The sequence below is a fragment of the Zeugodacus cucurbitae genome, chromosome 3, assembly GCF_028554725.1.
Source record: "Zeugodacus cucurbitae isolate PBARC_wt_2022May chromosome 3, idZeuCucr1.2, whole genome shotgun sequence".
Taxonomy (NCBI): Eukaryota; Metazoa; Arthropoda; class Insecta; order Diptera; family Tephritidae; genus Zeugodacus; species Zeugodacus cucurbitae.
Window position 1 is genome coordinate 64,882,304 of NC_071668.1, and position 23,759 is coordinate 64,906,062.

At 34.0% G+C, this 23,759-nt stretch overlaps 1 protein-coding gene across 7 annotated transcripts in view; it reads left to right on the forward strand.

Annotated features, from left to right (window-relative positions):
• Lar_1 (tyrosine-protein phosphatase Lar) overlaps nt 1-23,759 on the forward strand; it is a 643,385-nt gene that overhangs the window by 212,572 nt on the left and 407,054 nt on the right. The gene's annotated exons all lie outside the window — the stretch shown is intronic.

The window sequence follows — 23,759 nt, forward strand, 5'->3', positions numbered from 1 at the left end:
ATTAGAGAATCCAACTTCTTCAATTCGGTAACGGTGTTCATATCCGTATCATTACATACACTTTAGTTAATTATATTTTTACTAATAAAAATGGCTAAAACAGCCTTCTTAGAAACCACTTTAAATTTTAGTCCGTTTCCGAACACCAAAACCTTCATCTTTCTTATCTGCCACATGTTGCCTTATCACATGAAATTTAAGCAGCTCTGTCCGCTCCTTATCTCTTTAAAATTTTCGCATATTTATTTTAAATGCTGAAAGAAAACCCGCTTTGAGACCGTCTTTTGTTGCAGCTGATTGCGCAAACTTCAAAGAAAGAAGTCTTGCCCTTATTACAGCATGTCCACCTACATATTCGTACACATGTACCCACACAAACGCCTGCGCATATGCTTCACCAACAGCACATAACATAATTGTGCATGTGACCCGAACGAACTGTGGCATGTGCGTGTGTTACCCCGTCCACCACAACAGTTTTAACTCTTTGCAGGCTGTCTGTTTTCTTACTTTTTTTTAATTTCGCTAACAAAAGAAATGCCAAAGAAAAACATAAAGGCACGCACACACACGTGCAAGTGGAGCATAAAAGGCAGAGACAAACACACATGTACCATATACATGTAAGCTGCGAGCTGAAGAAAACTACAAATATGTGGGTGGTGCAAGGCATGAAAAAAGGCAACGCTTGTAGAAGGGTATGTGTGTGTGTGTGTGTATAATACAAAGCAAATAAGTGAAAAATAAGATGAAGTTAAAGTTGCGGGCGTTGTATAAGGAAAGCAAAAAAAAAAAAGAAAAGTATGATGGTATTTTACAGGCGGCAACTAAGGCAACGCTAAATGGCTGAGGATAAAGTTTTTATGCACACACCCACACACACGAACTCGTACTACAACAAACGCCTCATAGTCATGCATTTATGTAACGTCACATTTCATTGCATATGTGCAGGCGTTCCAGCCGCCGTCCCACATATAAAGTTTCACAATCACAGTCAAAGAGCAAAACAATGCGTACAATAAAAATCACATGCCATAGAATTCTTCATTCTACATACATATTTAGCGCACGCATTCCATAACAACTTACGCCAACGACACAATCACAGCCGTCGTAGCACAGTTTACAATGTCAATGGGCATTGCTTGCTTTGTTGTTTGGCAGCTACGCAGTCATTATGCTGCACGTACTTAAACTTTAGTTTGTAAGTGTGTATTTATATATTAACGTGTGTGTGCATTTCTTTACTTTATGCAATAAGCCAGCATAAAAGCGCACAATGCCAAACGAATTGCCTGCAGGCCTGATATGTGAACTCTTGTATAAGTGAGTAGTTGTGCAAGTAAATGGCGTTGCATTAAAGTATGAAACTCAAATTGGTAGAAAATATAAATATATTTTGCTTATTATGCAACTCTTATTACTTGTATGCAGTACGCTGTAGTTTTATAGTATTATTTTTAAAAAATTTGACTCAAGGAAAACAACTGGTTCAATACTGAAGTCAGTCAGTTAGTTGAAAGTGTAAAGAAGCGTTACTCAAGTTCATAAATTTTCATAAAATATTTCGTGGAAATTCTGCCAATATGAAAAGTAGAAAATATTTTATAACTAAAGCCGTCTTTTAGGCGCTTATCAGCTACACTGACGGAAGCTCATATAAAATGTGTAAATGCGTGTGTGTGTTTTTGGTGACATTTTAAGCAATTTTAAAGTAGTATTACGAAAGTAACCTCTTTTCACTACATGTAGGTTCAACGATGGATGTAATTTTTTTGGGGAAGTGGGCGTGGACCCGTTCCCGACCAAGTTATTTGTACATATCTCGTAAACTACTATAGCTATATCAACCACAGTATCTAGAGTCGTAAGGAAAACCACCAGAAACCTTAAATTTCATGGTTAAGATGGGCTGCACATAAATTGGTATACACAATTTTAAATGGGTGTGGCTCCGCCCACTTATGGGTCAAACCCTATATCTTCGAAACTCCCAGACTAATTTCAAGAAATTCGGTTCATAATATTTTACAGGCATCCCAATGATATTTTATGAAAATATGCCAAATCGGTTCACAACTACGCCTACTTCCCATATACCAGAACTTTGAAGTTGATCTGTATCATTTACTTTACAATATATAAAGTTAGTACTAGTGAACATATCGAAACAGAACGTTGCAAAAATACTCGGACCATAAGTTTTTAAGGCCCCATATATCGAACATGAGGACCTCAGTGGTTCTATTTTTTTTACCTCAAATATAGGCAAGTCTCTCAGATATTTTGAAGAAATTCATAGGGAATATTTTCCTTCTAATAATATGTCTCCTTGCCAAAAATTAGTGAAATGGGGTCATGACTTACCCCAGCTCCCATATACCTAATATAGAAGTTGTTTAACTTTCAATGGACTTTTTTATATATGGGTCGAATTATATTATCTTTATAAAATTACATCGATAGTATAAAATGTTCGGTTGCACCCGAACTTAGCCCTTCCTTATTTGTTTATTTTGAAAAATATCTGTCGACAAATGAGCAATTGAAAAGCATTCATTGTGGCTGGGTGAGCGACTGATCGACACTTCCAATAGCACCAGTTGATAATCACTCTGTAATCGATTACCTACTGCCAGTCGACACTTAGAATAGGAGTGAATATAGTACTTTTACATTATTTGTTACCCTTAATTAAAACTATTAATGTGGCATATGATAGTATTAGAAACTTTTGATGACTTCTTCTTCTTGACTGGCGTAGACACCGCTTACGCGGTTATAGCCGAGTCCAAAACAGCGCGCCACGTATCCCTCCTCCTGGCAGTTTGCTGCCAATTGGTTATACCAAGCGAAGCCAGGTCCCTCTCCACCTGGTCCTTCCATCGGAGTGGAGGTCTCCCTCTTCCTCGGCTTCCTCCAGCGGGTACTGCATCGAATACTTTCAGAGCTGGAGCTCTTTCATCCATTCGAACAACATTACCTAGCCAGCGTAGCCGCTGTTTTTTTATTCGCTGAACTATGTCAATGTCGTCGTATAACTCGTACAGCTCATCGTTCCATCGTCTGCGGTATTCGCCGTTGCCAATTCTTAAGGGACCATAAATCTTCCGCAAAACCTTTCTCTCGAAAACTCCTAGTGCCGTCTCATCGGATGTTCACATCGTCCACGCTTCTGCACCGTAAAGTAGAACGGGAATGATGAGAGACTTGTGGAGTTTGGTTTTTGTTCGTGGAGAGAGGACTTTACTTTTGATGACACAGAACATTAAATCGAAAGAGTCTTGCACCCAGAAGTTAGAAGCACAGTACCGAAGTTTGTTCCAGATTTCTGAGATATTTGGTTTTAGTTAAAGCAGCTCAATATAAACATAATTGAGTTAAAATTATTCAGACTTAGACTCTAAATGAAGATAGTTGAAGGGATGTGTGGCACTCAGTTCACAATATTTTAGATCAGATATTATCATGAAATTATTCAAAATAAGGGTAATAATTCTCAATTTCATGAAGCTTCTTTCGAAACTGTTCTGCAACAGATCTCAAAGCTTTAGGTGTTCTGCAAATTATGATACTAAGGTCAGAAAATTCGCCTTTTAAAGACTATTGATGTAAAAATATCTCTACTACTGCTAATTTCGTCTCAATACATCGTTTTTGGAAATAATATCTTGTTGTAACTAGGTATATCTCCATGTGATTACTAGAAACTTTTGCAATAAAAATGAAAATGAAGACAGTGATGATTTGAGTCCAACGACTGGTAACGACTGGTAATAATGCATTTCTCTTTTAAATGTTTGTGATTTTATATATACATATATAGAAGAGGAAGAGGGAGACCTCCACTCTGTTGGAAGGACCAGATGGAGAAGGACCTGACTTCACTTGGTATAACAAATTGTTGTGGACTCGTCAAGAAATCAAGTCAAGAAGAAGAAGAAGATTATTTTAGTATTCTACTTAGATACTTGTACTTATATTATATAATGTGACACCACTTTTTCAATCTGAGTTTTCGAATATTTTGAATTAAATTTTTAAAAATATGTATCTTTGATATACTGAATACATTTAATGAAAAAAATTAAAAATACTCTTGTTTTCGACCTCCTCGAAACCCATCTAACCCTTTAAGACAAACTATGCCTTCATCTTCACCAAGTACACTACTAAAATCACTGCACAATGATGCTAGTTACACTTTAGAATACCGGAATACAAGCTATATGACCTTCTACGATAACCTTGCATAGTGAATTTTCGCACAAGCTCAACTAGCTAGCGTTGAATTAATATGAAATTGTTGATTTCGCCCATTTCACGAGTTTCTCATTAAATTAAAGTGTTGTTGCAAATGTATATTGTCACTATATATATATCCAAAGCGGTACAGCATCAAAAGTCAGTTGAAAGTACGGCGGCATAAACTCGAGCGTACACAATGGAAAGGTCAAATAAAATGTGAATAAAGAATAGAAAAGTGCTAACCCGAAAAACTACAATACAAATACAAAAGTACAATAAGCAAACTACAACAAACGGACACAAAAGCGTTCGGCAACAAAAGCCTAAAAGCGAGAGGAAGCGAATAAGTTGTGTGAGCAACGCAATCAAAGGCACAACAATTTGTGAACAAAGAACAAGTGTTTCGTACGCTTTTATTATTTTTTGTCCTTTTGTATATATGGAGAGACGTATAAATATATATTTGCCAGCCAGTGTTGGTATTCAGCAAAGAAAGTGGCGGAAATGAAAGTGACGCGCACACAAATAAATAAAACTATAAACACACACTCATACGCACATAGTTTATAGTAGCATACTTAGAGGCGTGCTGAAGCATACATATGCCACAACAGATTTTAACTAACCAAAAGGAAATGAACAAGTTTCTTTTGTATTAAAATACACATGCCCAACACTCGCACTCATTCACAAGCGACGAAACAAAGTAACATTGCAGCGCTTTTATATTCAATTTCCATGCCTTTTCTTGTTTGATATGTGCTGGGTAAGGCTTCTTGCTTTCTGCGTCTTTATGCTTTAATTTGGTCGCGCTTTTCTTCATATCGCTTAGTTAGCAGCAGAGAATGAAATGGCTTAACTATTTTTTTTTTCTCTGTGTACCCAAAGTGCGTTAGAACCTGGCAATTTTAGCAATTTTATTGCTTTTACATACAGTCACTTTGTTCTTCGTGGGTTTTAGTGTATATACTCATATGTCTAACTACATTCCTCCGTTTCAGGCTGCCACATTTGGTTTTATTGTGTGAAAGTGATTTAGGTAAAACCAGTTGAAAGAGACATACATAAGTGTGAAAAGATATATGAGATTTATGTGTGGGTTTCGAGATAAGATTAGTGACTTAAGCTTAAAGCAAAGTCGAAAGAATTATTATTGAATACCTGAATAGGTTTTTTTAATATATTTGGTATATTTGAATATAATTCTAACCTAAAAATAAAATAAAAATGTTTGACACAGCGACATATTAATAGAAGACAAACAATTTCTTAAAAATGAGAGAGAGTTACTTATATTTTCAGTAAAAAATTTATTAGAAGTTCTGTGGCCCTCATATTCGATACATAGGGCCTTAAAAACTTATGGTCCGATTTAGGCGATTTTTTTTAGGGGAGAGCAATTTGAGTGCAGCCCTTCTGTACCATCTTTATATTGCATTTTAAGGTTTCTGGTATTTTTCCTTAGTGAATTAAAGCATTTTAGTGGTTTTCAAAATAACCTCCAATTTCCTCCATTTTTGAACTGTGTGAAACGACTCTAGATAGTTTCCTTGATATGGATTTAGTAATTTACGAGATATTGTACAAAAAACTTAGTAGGCGGTGGGGTCGTGCTCATTTACCAAAAACCAATTGCATCCAAATATGCTCCTTCATAGTGCGATCATTTGTAGCAAATTTTACTTCTTTATTTATGGCTTATTTATGGCACTTTATATATTTTCGGTGTTCGCCGTTTTGTGTGCGTGGTAGTGGTCCGATTTCGCCCAACTTCGAAAGCAGCAACTAATATCTAACTCGTTTAGTTTTAGGACTTACAACCAACCGTTATGTAAACAAAACTATTATACTCTCTTAGTAACTTTGTTGCGAGAGTATAATAAAATATATAAATATCTGCAGCATACCTGAGGGCTTCGTCTTTTAAAAGACAGACAATAGTTTCGTCAATATCCACCTCAGAAACGATTGGTATTATAACAAAAGTTCAGTTCCTTCATAAAATTACCTTAACTACATATTGCTCAGTATTTTAGTGAAGATTTGAAGCACAAAAAGATTCAAATATAAATGTATAGACATATTTGTGTTTAGAATTAATCGACACTTACTCACAGGAAACCTAAAGTATACAATAGTGAAGAAAAATTCCAACAGAATTGCTGTCCAATAATCTTACATATAAGATTGCTCAATAAGACAAGGCAATTTCCGAAGTCTGGAAATCATATAATTTACATATTTCCGCTTGATAGTCATTTTTATTAATTAGCTTTATAATACTGCCCGAAAAGAGCATTAAAAGATGATTTTTGATTTTCAAAGCCGGACGTTCCGCTTATTTTTCGATATAATTATACTGTAGTTAGACTGGTGTAAAATGTATTTTTTATTAAATAAAAAAGGTCTCAAGAGATGTGCTTACGCAGTCATTAGTTACTGGCCTAAGATCTTTTGAAAAAAGTGTTTCTTCAGTTTTTTATTCATGGGCCACACACCAAATTTCATTCGTCGCTTAAATTCATTACCAATTCTCAAGCGGTTTATATTATATTTTTAATAAGTAACTATGTTTTGAGTTTTCTATTATGGTATTGCACAATTTTCATATTTATGTAATTTTTTTATAGTTATTAAAAATATGAATACTCATTAAATTTAATATATTTTTACTGAAAATAAATTTTGTTTTTACTAAAAATATATTTGAATGCACAATTTATTTATCTTTATAATTGACGCTGACGGCATTGTTAACGCAAAATCATAAATTAAACTGTGACATGCCAACTTCCGCATACGACACCAACTTCTATCGCCTTTTTCCAAAAGATCAATACCATTTCTAAACCCTAATCTGAATATTTAAGCAGATTAATGCGCTTAAGAGCTACCAATCGGGTTGAAAAGTAGAAGCTGTACGTCAAAAGTCCAAGAAAACATGCCAAGTCAACGAATAAATAAAAAAGAACATTACGGAAATGCGCTTAAATAGAAATATAGTATATACATATATTTAGGCGTACATATATGTATAAATATATTGAGCATAAACGAAATTCTATAAATATATTTCTATATTATAGGTATACAAATATGAATATGTAACATAAGTTAAACCTCACTACATAAGTATGTACACAAAAATAAATCGAAGAAATTACGATAACACTCAGCACGACAAGCGAGCAATGTAAGGAGTTAGCTGCCAGCCTACAAGTATGCCATGACATGCAAGGCGGGCAGAAGTATGTGAAATTTCACTGTGAGCCTAAGGCGAATTATATTTTTTGCCACGAATCGTGCACATATGCGCGACTAACGGTTAATGTGCGCGTCAAACATTAACTTAATGATTGGGCTATACGTTGCTGTGGCGGCATCAAGCTTACATTATATAAATAAATACTTATAAGTAAATATATAAATATTAGTTGGCATATAATGTGTGCACACATACAGATATTCAGTCTAATGCGTTGTAATCGCTTGACGACGACGACGACTATGATGGCGGAGCACAGATTTAGGCGTTTGGCAGCAAATTCAAGCGCGTATTTGTGCGTGCGCGTGCTTTTGTAATCTTGTGTAAGCGATTAGTGTTGCCGACGGCATGGAATTTTATATTTATACATATGTATATAGTACACATAAAAATCAAATGTCACTTGAACAAGCGTGTGAAGTCCCAAAAATGTATGCTTCATACATAAATAAATATGTACATTATCTTGTGCGCATGGGTTAGTTAACTGTTGTATTTATGCGTATGCATATAGCTAAACGCATTACAATATTTTCTTGCGCAATTTATTTGCTGTCTGCACGTTGTGAAAGGCTTTGTGCAATTGTGCAGCATGCTTATAGGCGTTACGCCTGTTAAATGTGCGTTTCGCGCGTACTCGTACGCTTACAATTTCTTCTACTAGTCTAAAGTTGAAAGCCACTTTATATATACTCCAGCACTACACTGCCTGCTTTAAATCAACGCATTAATAATTTGTTGCATATGTTAGGGCGCACAATGTGTAAATTTTGATTCAATCAAATGTAGCAGGCAATGCCAACGGAAAAGGCGAAGGTTAAGACGCAATCGTTGTATTGTTACGCCTTCACAAGCATGCAAATTGTGTAATTTAAAGCGCACAATGTGGAATTTGCTGCGGAATTTGTATGCCTATGGCTTTTATCGATAATCGAAAATGTGGCACAATGTTGTATTTGTTATTGCTGTCGGCGTGAAAGTCACTTTTGTTTGTTGTTGACGCCCTTACCTATGCGTTTGTTCGTTTGTCATTTTGATAAATTGTATACTGTATTGTTGTTGTAGTTTGACTTGTTATTGGCAAATGCTTAGCTTAAATCCTGCCCTAAGTTAAGTCTGACAATAGATAAGCATTTCAACACTTACAATCAATAGGTATGCGCGCTTCTCATACCGTTTATTACTGTATAAGCTTTCACGCGGACGATATTGGCACGCATATGTATCTTCTCTTTCTTTAATTGTATTATTGGGCTATAAATTGTATGGTGTCACTCAACAGACATGATAATATGCGCGCCTGAATGTATGCTTTATACTTGTTCGGTATTAAGTTAGATAAATTTATTTCTAGATTAATATATTGGAGGTTTTAAGTAAGATTCCTTACATATTGTATCAGCATAAAGCTTTTGTAAAAATTGATCATACTTCGCAGAACCCTAATCCTTAAATACTTTACTTTTCATAATCTTGTCTGACGGGACTACCAAACATATGGAAAACTTCCCTGTTCAGGTTTGAACCCACCTTTGCTTCAACTTGATGGAGTCTTCTGTTACTCCAGTTTCATTAACTTTTTACAAATTACTCTATAGCAGAGCGGCAATACTGTCCTTGATTTCGATGACAGTACGCTCTAAGATAGTAAGGGAGTGTCTAACTTCGTTATCAGTAGCTTCGAACTACTTTGTAATCCAAATATATTGTCTTTAAGCTGATCTCCATCGATTTATTCTTCGAAATAGTAGGAATTTGACTACAGACCGATCGTACTTAAAACATCATATCTTGTACTCCAGATGCTTCCTTTATCTTTGCCAATAATCTCTCTCTTATTTTAATAATTTCTTTATTATTTTTAATTCAACTTAATCTTAATACCTTCAAAATCTATTAAATGTGTCTCCATCGCAAGTTTTGATAGTATTTCTTTATTTTCATAGATCTAATTGATTTTGATTGTCCTTAATGAACTTTTATTTGTCATATGACATAACTATAATCTTTTTCTATTTTATTTTGTTGTTAGTATTTTTCCAGCAACTGTCAACGTATATTTCAATGCTTTCCGCAATTTTTGTTTACCTGCCGCAAGTATTTACTTCTCAAGTTGTTAGGCTACAAGACTCCTCCACAAACAAAGTGAACTCTGTCTACTGGCTCTCACCACCTTCACACTGCACAATCATTCACAATCTCACATTCTTCTATTGCCAAACAAATTGCAAAAGTTTTAAAATAATTGAAAATTTTATTGTGCCATCTCCAATTCACCTTTCATCCTAGCAACGCACAAAAGGTTGAGTGCTGTAGCGCTCACATATCCATGCATGTTTTCTACGACTGCCAATCTCTTTATTTGCCACACTTCAGTGAAGACTTTTCAATTCATTTTCACACTATTGTTTACTTTTGTTTAACACTTGCATGTTCCTTTTGAACTCACACTCACGCAGTCAACCGCGCTTGTGTTTGTGTCTCATGTGTGTCGAGCTTTCGTTTCGTTTCGTGTGTTCTGCCAGCAATCGCCTGCCAACCGCATTTTTCAACACCATTTTAAACCTTCAATCCCCTTTTGCTCTCGCTACGCTTTTGTTACAGTTAAGTTCCGTGGCTGTTGAATGCATGTTCCTCCGAGCAGCTCTTCTACTTGTCCAAACTACGTAGAGTGGAGACCCATTCGTATTTCACACTTTTAATTCTCGCCTTTAAAACTATATTTGTTTGCTCTGCCTGTGAGTATTTGTGTGAGTGTGTGTGTATGTGTGGTGGCAACCCTTCGAGTACATTTCATTTCAATTGAGTTGAGTAAAGTTGAGCTGCCACAAAGTTCAACAGTTCACTGACGTTTTGGATTGGCAAATCTTTTTGGGTTATCAACACCAATTGTAAACGTCAACAACACATAACAGCTGCGTGTATGTGGCATCAGCGCTATTGTACAAATAGTCAAGCAGCAAACGGCAACCGGTACCGCATCGATGACAACATCAACAATAGCAACATAATAGTATGGTTGTTCCAGTAGGAAAATAAGTTGCTAGAACCTCTTAGGGGTTGTTATAATCGAAGTTTTCAACTCACTATTGTTAACTCACTATTTGTTGCTTGATTGAGTCCAATATATACCTACTTCGAGTCGTACTTTCTTTAATATCCCTAATTTCGACTTTATTTGGAGACCCCGAACTAGAGTTAGGTAGTAAGGCTGTTCTTTGTGAAACCTGAATCCCCCATATATTAGCAAATAGTAGACGACAAAACGCCCTGAACCTACTACAAATCTGCAGAGATTCTTTACTTATATATTTATAATATTCGCTATTTAGCACTTTAGGACTTTCCAGAAGAAAGCGATGAGATGATTCCACCTCGTTCTCCTCCATGCAGCTTCTACAGCTAGCATCCGGTAAGATTTTTAACATTACAACGTGGATCCTGATGGGACAATGGTCAGTAAGTTCTTACCCCTACGACTAAGGAGAGGTCAGCTTTACTGAGCGCGATGGGCGCGGTAGACCTCCCGCGGTTCACCTTAGGCTAGGGAAGGAACTGGCGACTGCGAAAGGTCTAAAGACTGACCAGCGCCTGTCCAGATCAGTCGAGACCTATCTATCCTAACTAGAGTAAACTCTTAGAAACTAATTTTCAACTTGCTATTAATTCTGAGTTTAATATTATAGGCTTTAGCATCACTTGCAGAATCGTTTATATTATTCTTCATTTAATTAACTAATTGATTTCTTGGTAAGAAATATCATCTGCCATAATTCTCAACCATCTCTAAGTACAATTAGTTGCTTGGCATGCAATATAAAGTTCCACTTGTGCCACAGACTCGAGTTTACTGGTCACTTTGGTGTTAGGCTTTAAGCTTTACAAGCAAATATTGAGAATGTCTGCCCTAAACTCTCCTTAAACCCTACTATTTTAGAGTTTATGGCAATAGCAAAAGAGTTTGAAAAATATTTATCTGAAAATATTGGTATCTTTGGGGCTTGTCCATCATTAATCAAACCAAAGAGCACAGTTTCTCAAACACCTCAGTGAAAAGTCTTGTTATAACCTTAAACTCATGTTAATATAGCCAAGTAGAGGCGTTATATAAGAGAAATATAGGTTCTTGAGGTTCGATATTAGAAATTATACATTATTGGATCTTACGTAAACGCCCTTAACTTGTTACCACACTAGTTACTTTTTGCAAATGTTTATTTGGAATGTTTTCTGGATTTAATGAAAGGAATTTTAAAATGTTTGGTTTGTGGTCGAACTATACCTAAACTAGTTACTTTTGGACTACTTATGAATTAGTTACCTGGAAAAATTTCTATATTTTATCAAAAAAAAAAAAATTCTACAACTTTTTCTAGTTACATATTCATGACTGCTGTACATTAGAAGTGACGTTATAATTGCCATTTATTGACGATTTAGCTTGACCAAAGGTATTTTTTTACGAATAACCCTAAAGCTGACATGAGATATGATAAGATTCAGCTGTTCTTAGACATGATACCGAATTGGTACCTGATCAAAAGCTCTTATTTTGTCGTATAAAAATGAGATTTATATCCATGAAACGGTCCAGAAAATGACCTTTATAAAAAAAAAAAATATGGCGAAATATTATTTCGTTCGAAATATTAGATCCAAACATTTTTTATTTTTTTTTTAACCACTCCAGTTCTCCAGTCACTTTTATTTCCCACAGGTCTAAAAATTCACAGTCACTTAAAAATAATCATAATAAACACTTTGGCGCAGGCACATACACTCTCTCACATGAAGAAACCTGAAAAGTAGCATAAAGTGCTGCATATGCTCTGACAGCACCAAGTTGAACAAGTTATAAGCCAGGCAACTGGCGTGCAGCTATTTTTCCGTTGTATTTTTCTGTTGCCCCAGCAGCTGTTGTTGATGATTGGCTGACAGCTCACTCACTCATTCACTTGGCCAGCGTTTCACTTACAAATGCAGTCAACGACGGCTGACTCGCTTGCTCATTCCGCCACACACTCACTTAACCGCATACGCACATTTGTTTAAAAATTCAGTCATCAGTTGGCAGTTCTATTGTTGTTTGTGTTTGTGTGAAATGTTGTTATTGTTGTTATACTTGTTGTAGCGATTGTTGATTTTTGGTGTGAAAGTTCAAGTCAAGTGTAAATTACTATGAAATGTTTTACTTTCTCGAACATGTTTTCGTACTTAAGTTGCCAGCAAGGCGATCCAATGCAATGAAGTTAAGGGTATAGTGATATCAAGTTATATGAAACCCGGTTAAGAAAATGCTCGTTTTCTTTCTTTTCTGATTAGGTCTTTCTCAGGATATTGCTTTGAAAAATACGAGTTCTAAAATTCAGATTTTATTTGTATTTTTTTTTTCTTTGTTGCATTTTTTGGAAGCCCATTGTCTCTGTTATTCGTTTATTTTGTTTTTGTTTAATCTCTCTTCAATTCGGTATTATGCTCTACAGCGGACCTACTCTTTCCTACTACCTCGGTCCTGCGTTTGTTTTTTAATCTCCCTTCAATTCGGTATTATGTTCTAAAGCGGTCCTACTTCTTAATGAGTAATATATACTCCTGTTATCTCGATCTTGTGTTTTAATTTTTATTTTTTTAATGTTGACAGATTTGCATCACATTTCCCAAGATCCTTAAAAATAGTTTTGGAAACATGTTTTAATTATGATGAAGAACATTCTCTTGAATATTTTGGATTTTCTATCAGAGGCCTACTTATTAATGAATAATATGTATCCTGTTATCTCAATCTTGTATTCTCAATTTTTTCCTTAAAATTTAGACAATTCTGCCCGATATTTCACAATATTCCTCAAAATAGGTTTGGGAACACCTTTTTTAGATGTTGAAAGACCCTTTCTTAAGAATTTTGAAATTCTCAGAATAGTTCAGTCAACTTTAATCTTTATACACACTTGAAAATTTATTTGAAAAATTTTCAAAAATTAAAAATTTAATTTCCATTAGGTATCAGCTCAATGCACCATATTAGACACTTATTTTTTCTTCCTTACTCTACCTCCAATATCAACCAATGCTTAAGACAGCCATCACAGCTATCAACTTGAGCTTTCTTAACTACTTTTCTGCAACACCCCTACAAATCCATATCCCTATATATATAGAACGCCACGACCTACTCAATTAACATTGTTTTTGTTTTACTTACGAATCGTGTTGTATTTACTGATTTCCTTTCGTACTTATTTACGCCTTAACCATACACCTACATGTAGAATTATGTATGTAAGAGTGTGTCCGCCATTCATTTATTGCTGCACTTATTTGCTTTGATTGTTATTGGTAGTTTTAGTGTTGTTGTAAATGCTTAGATTGCATAATGCATATAAACAAACACACACACACATAAATACAAATACCGTAACTACTAATAGGTAGCAGCTTTGTTGCTGTTGTTGCTTACAACTGATTGCCTGGTTAACTTGTTTATTTGCTGCTCTGATGATTGCCGTCATCGTATGCCGTCCGTCAATTCAAGCGAAATGAAGTTTTGTTGAGTGCTTTTCTTAGCCACAAAACGAAAATATAAACACGCAGACACGCATACTAACATATGGATATCATATATATATTGTTGTTGTATGTATGTGTGTGTGTTTAGTTCACCAGAGTTTGACAGTTGTGCTTAAGTGGGTTTTTGACATTGATTATTGTTTCCTCAGCACTTCAACAACAACAACATAAGCAACAATAGAGAACAATAATAAATTTAGTAACAAAAACTACAATAATAAAAGTAGTGACAGCAACAACAACAACATAAAATAAGTGCTTGTCTGTGGAATGGAGTTTCAGTGGTGCTATGATTGAAAAGTTCCATATGTGTTCATGTGGTTTTGCGTGTTCTGGTATCTAGTGTGCTCGCACTTCGTTTATCTTGCAATCGTCGAGTTGCTTGACTTTTAACCCCAATAACTGTGCTTTTTTTGAATAAAGGGGATTTTGGTTAATATGATTTACTGTGTTGAATATTGTAATGGAAAAAAAAAAAAATTGCCGAAGGCATTTGCTTCTTCAGATGTTAAAAATTACTTTGATTTTTCTTTACCACGGAGTACTTACTGCACTAGTAGTGGAAAGCCTTCATCTACTGCCTTTTTTCCGAAACTTTACTTTATTGTTTTTGTAGGATGGAAAAATAAACTCCAAAAAATGCTCAGCATTTCTGCCGCGTTTATAGTTTTTGGTCGGGTCAAAATTTCAGTCCATTCAGGCTACATAGATCCTACTGACATAAGAACGGTTCCACCTTATCATCAATTTAAATTTATGGGGTCCATAAATCTTCTATAATATAAAAATTAATCGCAAAATGTGTTGCTAAGCGCATAACTCGAGAACCGCTGGACCGATTTCGCAAATTATTTTTTTAGAATGTTTCTAGAGGTACCGGGATGGTTCTTACGGAGAGAAAAAAATTAAAAAAATTGCCTGAAAAAGTCTTAAATCCACAATTTTCTAATCTCCCACTTCTGATCTCTTGTTACTAAATTGCAAATCAACAAACACCAGTCTGCAAACTCGCCAAAAAGAGCTACAAAGGAGATTTTCCAGATATCCAAGTCGCTGGAGGTACTGCACAGGACTTTAAAAGATTTACGCGACAACGAAAATATTTTTGGTGAAGCCATGATTCTGGCAGGTGATTTTCGCCAGACTATTCCAGTTATTCCTGGATCAACTGTTGCTGACGAACTAATCACATGCCTAAAATCATCTACTTTGTGGCGACACATAAAAAATCGTTAATGAACAAATAACATACGTGTGTTGTGTTTTTCCAACAATATCATACTGCAAATGTAGAAATAGTTGAAAATGGTAGCGACGCAGTTGACACCTCAATGTATTAATAACATTTTTAACGGGCTTCTGTCACTTCATGGTCTCCAAAGAGGAGCTTATTCATCGTGTTTTTCCTGACATGAAACCACAATATAATAACCATAAATGGCTGATTGAATGGCCTATATTGGTGGTAAAAAACAAAGATGTCGATGATCTTAATGCGACAATTTAGGATTTCGTTCCAGTAGGGTTGACACAGATACAAACCCGGGTGACGTAGTCAATTATCCCACAGAATATTTAAAATTGCATTGACTATCACCTCTCACTATGCAATTAAAATTAGTGTAAGCTGTCATGGCTATGAAAACGGTAATAATAAATAAGTCACCGAAACAATCTTGGCTTGACCAATTTGCAAATTTTCTAATTTGTTATTATGATGATTTGCGCTTAGTACAGATCTACCATAATGTATATCAATCGGCTATAATGTTTTCGTCTTTGCGCGTACGAATTTTTTGACTATATTGAAAAAAATTCGAAATTAATGTATACCTTAGCCACAAAAACGTGTGGTCGGGTCTGCTAGTGTTTAATAATTTTATAAAAGTCATTAATATTTTAAAGAAAATTATAAAAAAATATAAAATAAATATCTTAGTTGTAGGCCCTCCGAAGCATTTCAGTTATCTCAGAGAAATAATATGGGGTTCTCTCAAGTTCGTTTGTAAATTGGGTTTCTGGAAACCGCGAGCCGATTTAAACGACAATTAGGATGAGCTCTTCTTCAGGATGTGTATGGAGACATCGTTTTTAGCGGAAAGAGCGAGAATCGGTCATTTTTTATATGCTCAAGACCCATCAAAACCATTGAAGCGTCCGGTCGTGGCATAAACTTGCGCTTACGTTCGTTGACATTTATGTCGGTATCTTGAACTTCCGAGACACATCCTCTAAAGCCACATCCAATTGATATAAATCTGTTTCAATGTCGGTGTGATTTTACGGTAATTCGTCATAGAAACTCTAGATATTTCCATCTGCTCTCCCTAGTTGCTGTATTGAAAGAATATCTTTCCAAAACCATTAATAGCATATTGGGTTCTCGGAGTTATTGCATCCCTATTTTGAGGTTGAAAGAAGTAGTTATATATTATTGATCTATGTGGTCAATATATACTTGGAGATCAATGTTGACTTTATTACTATTCTATATTAAATTATATTCCCATATGACATCTTATATGCCGTTGAGTAATGGAAATCTAATAAAGTTTCTCTCTAGCTGAATCCTTGGTGCTCCGGTCTTGTAGTAAGTTTTTAAAAGACTAAATTAGGAGAGATTATGCATTTAGCAGGTTTCTTCTTTAGCTTCTTTCATATTGGACCTGGTTCTTATCATATGATTGTGTAACTAAGAACCATTTGCTTACTACACCTCTTCGAAACTTGAGATTTTAACCTCTCTACAAATTAGTTACATCTAGCTTTATTCATATGGTATACTAAGTTCTATCATTTGTGTTACATTCGTATAAATGTCTCTATTAAAACAAAAAAATCCTTATTCCTAGCAATCTCCACAGTACATTCGATTTAACGCTCAACTAACCAAACGACCCGCACAAAGCTGATTATACAAGGCTGCTTGTTGTCGACAAATAAGTAAATGACACAATGAAATAGCAAATTTGTTTTGACAGCGCGAACATGTGGCAAAGGTGGCAATAAGAGAAATAGGAAACAAAAAAAAAACAGAAAAGAAATAAAAACAAAAATTAGAATTAGAGTAACAGGCGGAATAAGACGATAAGACTGTGGGAACTTGCACAAACAAGAGCTGGCATGCGCGTTGTCTCAAATATCAATTGCAATTAAATTGATTGCAAGTTACAGTGACATTGTTGAGACGCGCAAAGTGAAATAAAAACAACAATACAAGAACTAGGAGACATGCTACTAACTAACTAATATATATATAATATATAGGAGCTTCAGTATGTATGAACAATAATGGCAATTTTACAACAAATGAAATGGCGTAAATGAGTAAATAATGGAATGAGAGAGAATGATAGCTGAAATATATAGCGATTCAACTATAGTTAGAAAAAGTTTGTGCTAAAGAAATGTTAATAGGAAAGCTTTAAAAATGCAAGTGTATACTCTATACATATATAGATATGACTAAGTGTGGGTATATACAGTAACGTGAAAAATAATAGGGACACATGACAAATGTCCCTATTTATTTTATTTTTAATTTAATTTTTTACCTATTTTCAAGCAAGTGTCCCTATTATTTTTCACATGACTGTATATATTTTCATGCCGAAAACTTTTCCAATGGCATTTGAGGCAAGCAGGAAGTAAAGTACAGCGCGCAGTTAATAGAAATTTGCGAAAAACTGGCGCTATATTGCCAAAATGTAGCATACCAACAGGCGCATGGCACATTGCAGAGTCAATACACACATATAGACTCACATATATAGTGTTCTCAGTGCATTTTTAACGTTCAATTTGTAATTTACTACAGCGCAAATTTCATTTCGTTAATCGCATCGATTCTAACGACGAACACACGCTAGAGCGACAGCGACCGGCAGTAGTGCAGTGCAAGTCCTTCGTGATAGCATACTTTTATTTTCATTTTTCGTTTGCCAGCAAATGAGTTGACATAGCGGATGAGTTGCATACAAACAACAAAAAAAAAAACAAAAAACAACAACAGCGAGTGCGACAGTAAGACCAGCAGTATGGCAGCCAGTTGCTTGGCACATACTTTTCAGCTGAGAATTGCTTAGGTGTTCGAGAAAATTGCCAGCCAACACGTTATAAGTTACAGGTTGCATTAAAATGTTGTTGTTGTTGTTGTTTATATAAAAATATACACATGTCTACGGAAATGTTTTTCCGCACACATACATACATATATATATTCGTTTGTATTGAAAATCTCTTGGCTGCGCTTATCGCCAAGCTTGGCATTAGCGGTATTTGTTTTGTCACGCTTGACTTTTGACCAAAAACGATTTTGCTTGTCCTTTGGCCTTCAGTCAGTGCCAAAAGCGATTTGCTGGCACGCTCAATATTCTCCTTTCACTAATTTTCTTAACTTTTGTTTTTCTTTTTATTTATTTTTTTTTTTTGTTTTATCTTCTACACTGTTTCAATCTATTTTTTTACACCAAACATTTTTTGTACTACCTTTTTTCCACTACTTCTTTATTTTCATTTTTTTACATTTGGCATTTGCCCATTTAATTGCTGCTTGTTGAGTTTATTTGTTGCTTGACTGCTTGCGTGGGTGCGGAGAGAGTGCTTCACAAACACTCCATTCAAGAAAATGTTACTTTTTGTTTGGCCCCCACCACGCTGGCAACACCTTTGCGGCACGAAAACTTTGCCCTCAACCAATTTTGGGTTCCTTTTTCTTTTATTTGTACTTTGCCAATTTCCTACTTGCCCGGCCTCTTTACCCTTGTCTATTTATTGCCGGCAACATTTCCGGTTGTGTCTGCAATTTCGGCGATTTGTTCGAATTTTCTTTTCATTTGTGTTCCTGTTTTATTTTTTTGCTACTGCAATCTCGTTGCGCTCATTCAACTTTGATAATTTTCGGCATTTTTGCTTTGCCGCTGTTTCTATGAGATAAATTTTCATTGAAATGTAATGTAATTGCAGCCTAAAAATAACTGTATATAAAATGAGAAGAAACTGTAGTAAATTAAAAGTAAACTATAGCGAGATGGAGATAGTATATACCAGAATACGATTAAAATAACAGATATCAAGAATCAAATCACTACAATATCGATTACTATATACTACTTCAGCCTGTATCGTTTTATTATTTATAATGAAATGTCTTACATTTGTTTGTAAAAATGTTTTAGAAAATGTTTGGTTTTGTATGGCACCATTCACTATATCGTTCCAACTCGTTCAACCTTATTTTCCAAGGATTTATTAATCCCAAGAATAATTAGAACTCATAAACCTGATTTTGAAAATGAATCTCTATCTAATTTATGAGAAAAGAAAAGAATCTCACAAAGAACCAAACACAGACTGAACTACTCAAAATATGAATATCTTGACTGTAGCGACATCTATCGTATTGATCTTTAAACTTTGCTACAGTTGAATAAGAAAATATCATTTCATGAGTTTTTAGATAGGATTAAACCTGCGACCGCTGTGCCTTATTTTAAAGAAACCAGCTTTTCAATTTTTAATAACTTTACTTATCTCAAAAATCATGTGAAATAATTAGTTTTAATTACACTATGAGTCTACGAGTTGTTGTTCACGCTGTAAATAAAATAGCAATCAGCTGAAGAAACTTACCAACTTCTTCTGAAAAACGAAAACAAAAATGTATAACAGCTGATCGATTATCGAAATGCGGCAGTGCGAACGGCAAAAATTCTTTTCTCAATTAAAATTTTAATTGATCAATTTATTTTTGCTGTGCGAAAAGGCTATAAGAAATATTTTGGAACTTATTATCTACCTACTTTAGGATTTAAGCAGTCCTTAATATGGTCAATTAGCAAATTATTTGTGCTATCAAATAAATAGAAAATTGGTTGAACTTAAAAGCCCCTCAATTATGTGTGAATGAAACACTGATAATCTTAACTGAATTTAATTGGACTCAATTTAGTTTTGTTTAAGGTAAGGTTAATCAAACTAAAGCGGTTGAAACTAAGTTAAGTTAATTCATATAAGAAAAAAAGAAATTAACTATTTATATATCAAATATAATGTTTTTCAAGTAATTTTAATATAAGGATATTTAAGACTCAAGTTTAATAAATGAAGTCACACTTAATATTAAGTAGAATAAATTAATGTAATTTTCTTAAAGAGCCCACAATACCGCTTTCACGGTTTCTAATTTTGCTTTACGCCATTTCTTCTCAGCCACCTTCCGCTATAGTTCATTTTCAATATTTCCGTTTATGTAGTTTCTCTACGCTTTTAAATATCCTCTACCAGCAATGAGCCGATTTAATGTTTGTGATAAACTTTAATTGACATTTTCTTACAACGTTCAGTACACTCTGCCAGACTATGCCTCTTGGCACGACAGTCAATGCACCTAAAACTACTTTTACACTTTTTCGCTGTCGGGCAAGCATGTCGTAATTATATGAACTTAATTGATTTCTGATCTAATCGATAATGCTGTTAGGTTTTAATGGACGATACGGGCATGAATTGACAAGTGCTTGTCTGGTTTGAGTTGAAAGATTATTACAGTTGGCGGAAGTGTCGTGTCTTAAATAGTTGTGGACTTCAAACTATTGATTTAATCAAATTGATTATGGAAAATTTTTGTGAGTTCTTTGCATTGCGCTTTTGGATTGTTGAATTGTGTGTTATAATAGATAGGAGGGAATGGAAATTTATTATGAAAATATATTTAATCCTATCAGTTTGGTCATGTTTTTTTTAATCAAAATATTATCATTTCAAAATAATAAAGATCTGTACTAAAAGAGTCAGAAAATTGTACCATTTTGCACTAAAAATACGATTTCTTTATGAATATAAGTCAACGCTATTTATTTTGTTTAATTTATAGATAATACAAGTTATCTACTAAAATATTAAACTAAATTAGCTTTAAAATAAAAGTATACCATTTTAAACTGAGGTTCTAATAGTTATTTCTTTGTTGTTTCCTTAATATATCAAGATATGTGAATCAGATTTGTTCTAAAATCATGAGTTCTTGAAAACAAATTCTCTAGCTTGTTCTCTGATACTATTGATGTACTAAAATAGTAGTAAAATTCGGAAATATATTTAGTAAACTAATTCTAAGAGATTCAACGATCATGTTTTTAAAAATAATGTTCTAAAATAAAAGTTTTTGAAACTAAATGACAATTGCCATTAATTTAGTACAACAAAATTAGTACTAAAATTAAATTTGAATTTTCGGAATTACTTAATGGGGGAGCCTGCTTTAAAGACTTCAAAAAACCTATATTTTCAAGGATTTTTTTGAAAGGGAAAGAAATGTCTCATTGAAATGAAACTTTTAGGATTTATTCTTATATATTTGAAGAGTCTTCTCAAATTTTTTTATTATTATACATTAGATATTCTTCATGTTCGAAGAAATTTACGGAGGCGTCTCGAGTGTGCAATTTCTGTGTGGCGGGCAAGATGCTGGTCACAATTTTCATCTGAAAAAAAAAGAAAAAGAAATTTTTAATTTTCAATGGTGTAATTCCTAGATGAACCAAGAAAATTCAACAAAAAGAGAAAAATTCAACAATTTTTCGCAGATTAAAAAAAATGCATTTAAAAAAATGTCTTTAAATCGTTTAAAAACAGGATTAATGTTAACACGCATTTTGATTCGTTTCGATAGAAGGTTTAAAATTCGATTTTTTGAGGCCTCTAAAGCAGGCTCCTCCCTTAAACAAGTTTTCTAAAATTATATTATTAATGCATTAAAATTATACGAAAATTTTTGTCAGCCTTTTTAGTTAAACTACTTTCGGTATTTAATAAATTTCTACTCCCAAATTTTTCAAATCCTCTGCTCTTTGAACTTTGAACTTTGTATACGATCTCTTAAGTTCTAAAAATATTAGAAGTCTCTCTTTAAAAGTTTTAAAATTAATTTCTTGAGTCTAGGTATTAATTTTAGAAATATCTGTTTGGTGATATTATGTACTAATTTATCGCAAATATTTCTCATTTCTTTTTAGTACTTTTTCGAACTGTTTTTAGTACATGTAAGATTCTTTATTGTTTATATAGATTCTTGTTCTAAAAGCACAAAAATTAAAATAAATAGTACTAAAAATTAGAGACTTTCGTTTAGCGTATAAAGTGTACTAAATTTTTTAGTACTATTTTTAGTACTGAATTTTATTGAAACCATGTCTAGAAATTTTTATAATAAACGAAGTAATAATGCGTCGAAACATGTTCTCAATCACATTAGTACAAAAAATGTTGTCATGTTAATGGTTAAAATAGTTTGAGATAAATATAGATGTGACTTGAATACTTGAATGTGATTTTCTAACACATATTTTCCATACGAGGCCAAATATCGCTGTTCTAAGAGAAGTACTCAAACTAATCTCAACTATTTCATTTCTACTTTCAGCAATTTTAATAATAATTTTAAATAAATTAAAATATAAAAATAAATAAAAATAATTTTAAAATAACAACAAAAAAAATATTTAAGTCAACACGAAGCAATCACTTGGTTTAACTACGACTTCCACGTTTCACAATTAGGGAAACACTGAGCAAACCTTATAGATTTTATTTGAATAATAATAATAATTTCAAATAAAAAAGGCATTACAATCACAAAACAAAGTATTCCAAACAGGTAAAAGTATCTTTAGCTAACAACAAATTTCCCTCCAATTTTTTCCTTCGTCGTCCACACAAACAACGGCGCTGACAACAACTACGACGAACAACTGTGGGTGTTTGTGTGAATGCTTTGCAATGGCGTAAACTACAACAACTATTCATTTCATTTATAACAACAACAACAACGCGAAATGTCATGAAACTGTACATTGAATTTGTTTGTGGCCACTAATTAAAATGTCAAATTGCACAATGCGCTTCCGCCATTGTTGGACGCAACGCCACAAAACCCAACCCGCTACTATGTCCAATATGCTTGTTGTTGCTGCTAATGTTTGTGGCGCGTTGGTATGCGCGTGACCGCATCAACAAACTGTTGACCCACGCACGCGGATTGCCAAATGAAATTGACAACCAACAACAACAACAACACCACCAAAACGACCGTTATTTCTAACAACAATTTTGACATATCATTCAATGCACTGCATGCCAATAATGATGATGATGACATCGCATCTACTGACACATCTCGTTATCTCCGATGATTTTCGGCTCACGCGACATGTCATGCCATCCACGAATGACTGAAATGAAATGAAATATATTTGTAAACCAAAATGATGAAAAATTAAATAAAATTAAATAAACATATATTCAACTAATTGTCCTGGTAAAAAATGCATTTAAAAAATTTTAAACTAAAAAAATAATATACTAAAAAATACGCAACGAATTGAACTGTCAAACAAACGCACGAAATACTAATAATAAAAAAAAATATTGAAAAAAATCCATACCAACGGCAAACGTCACAAACAAAAACTGCGAAAAAATAAATCACAACAAAAAATTGAAAAAAAAAATAAAATAAAATATACGACGTCTGCTCTCACCACCACATTTTGCGCGCTTTGTGCTGTCACTCTTTGCCGGAAATGTCAATGCACTTGTCTGTCTGCACTTTAACTCTCATTTATTATTACGAATTTTGCCCCTGCTGACTTGCACATTCTGACGCAACACAACAACA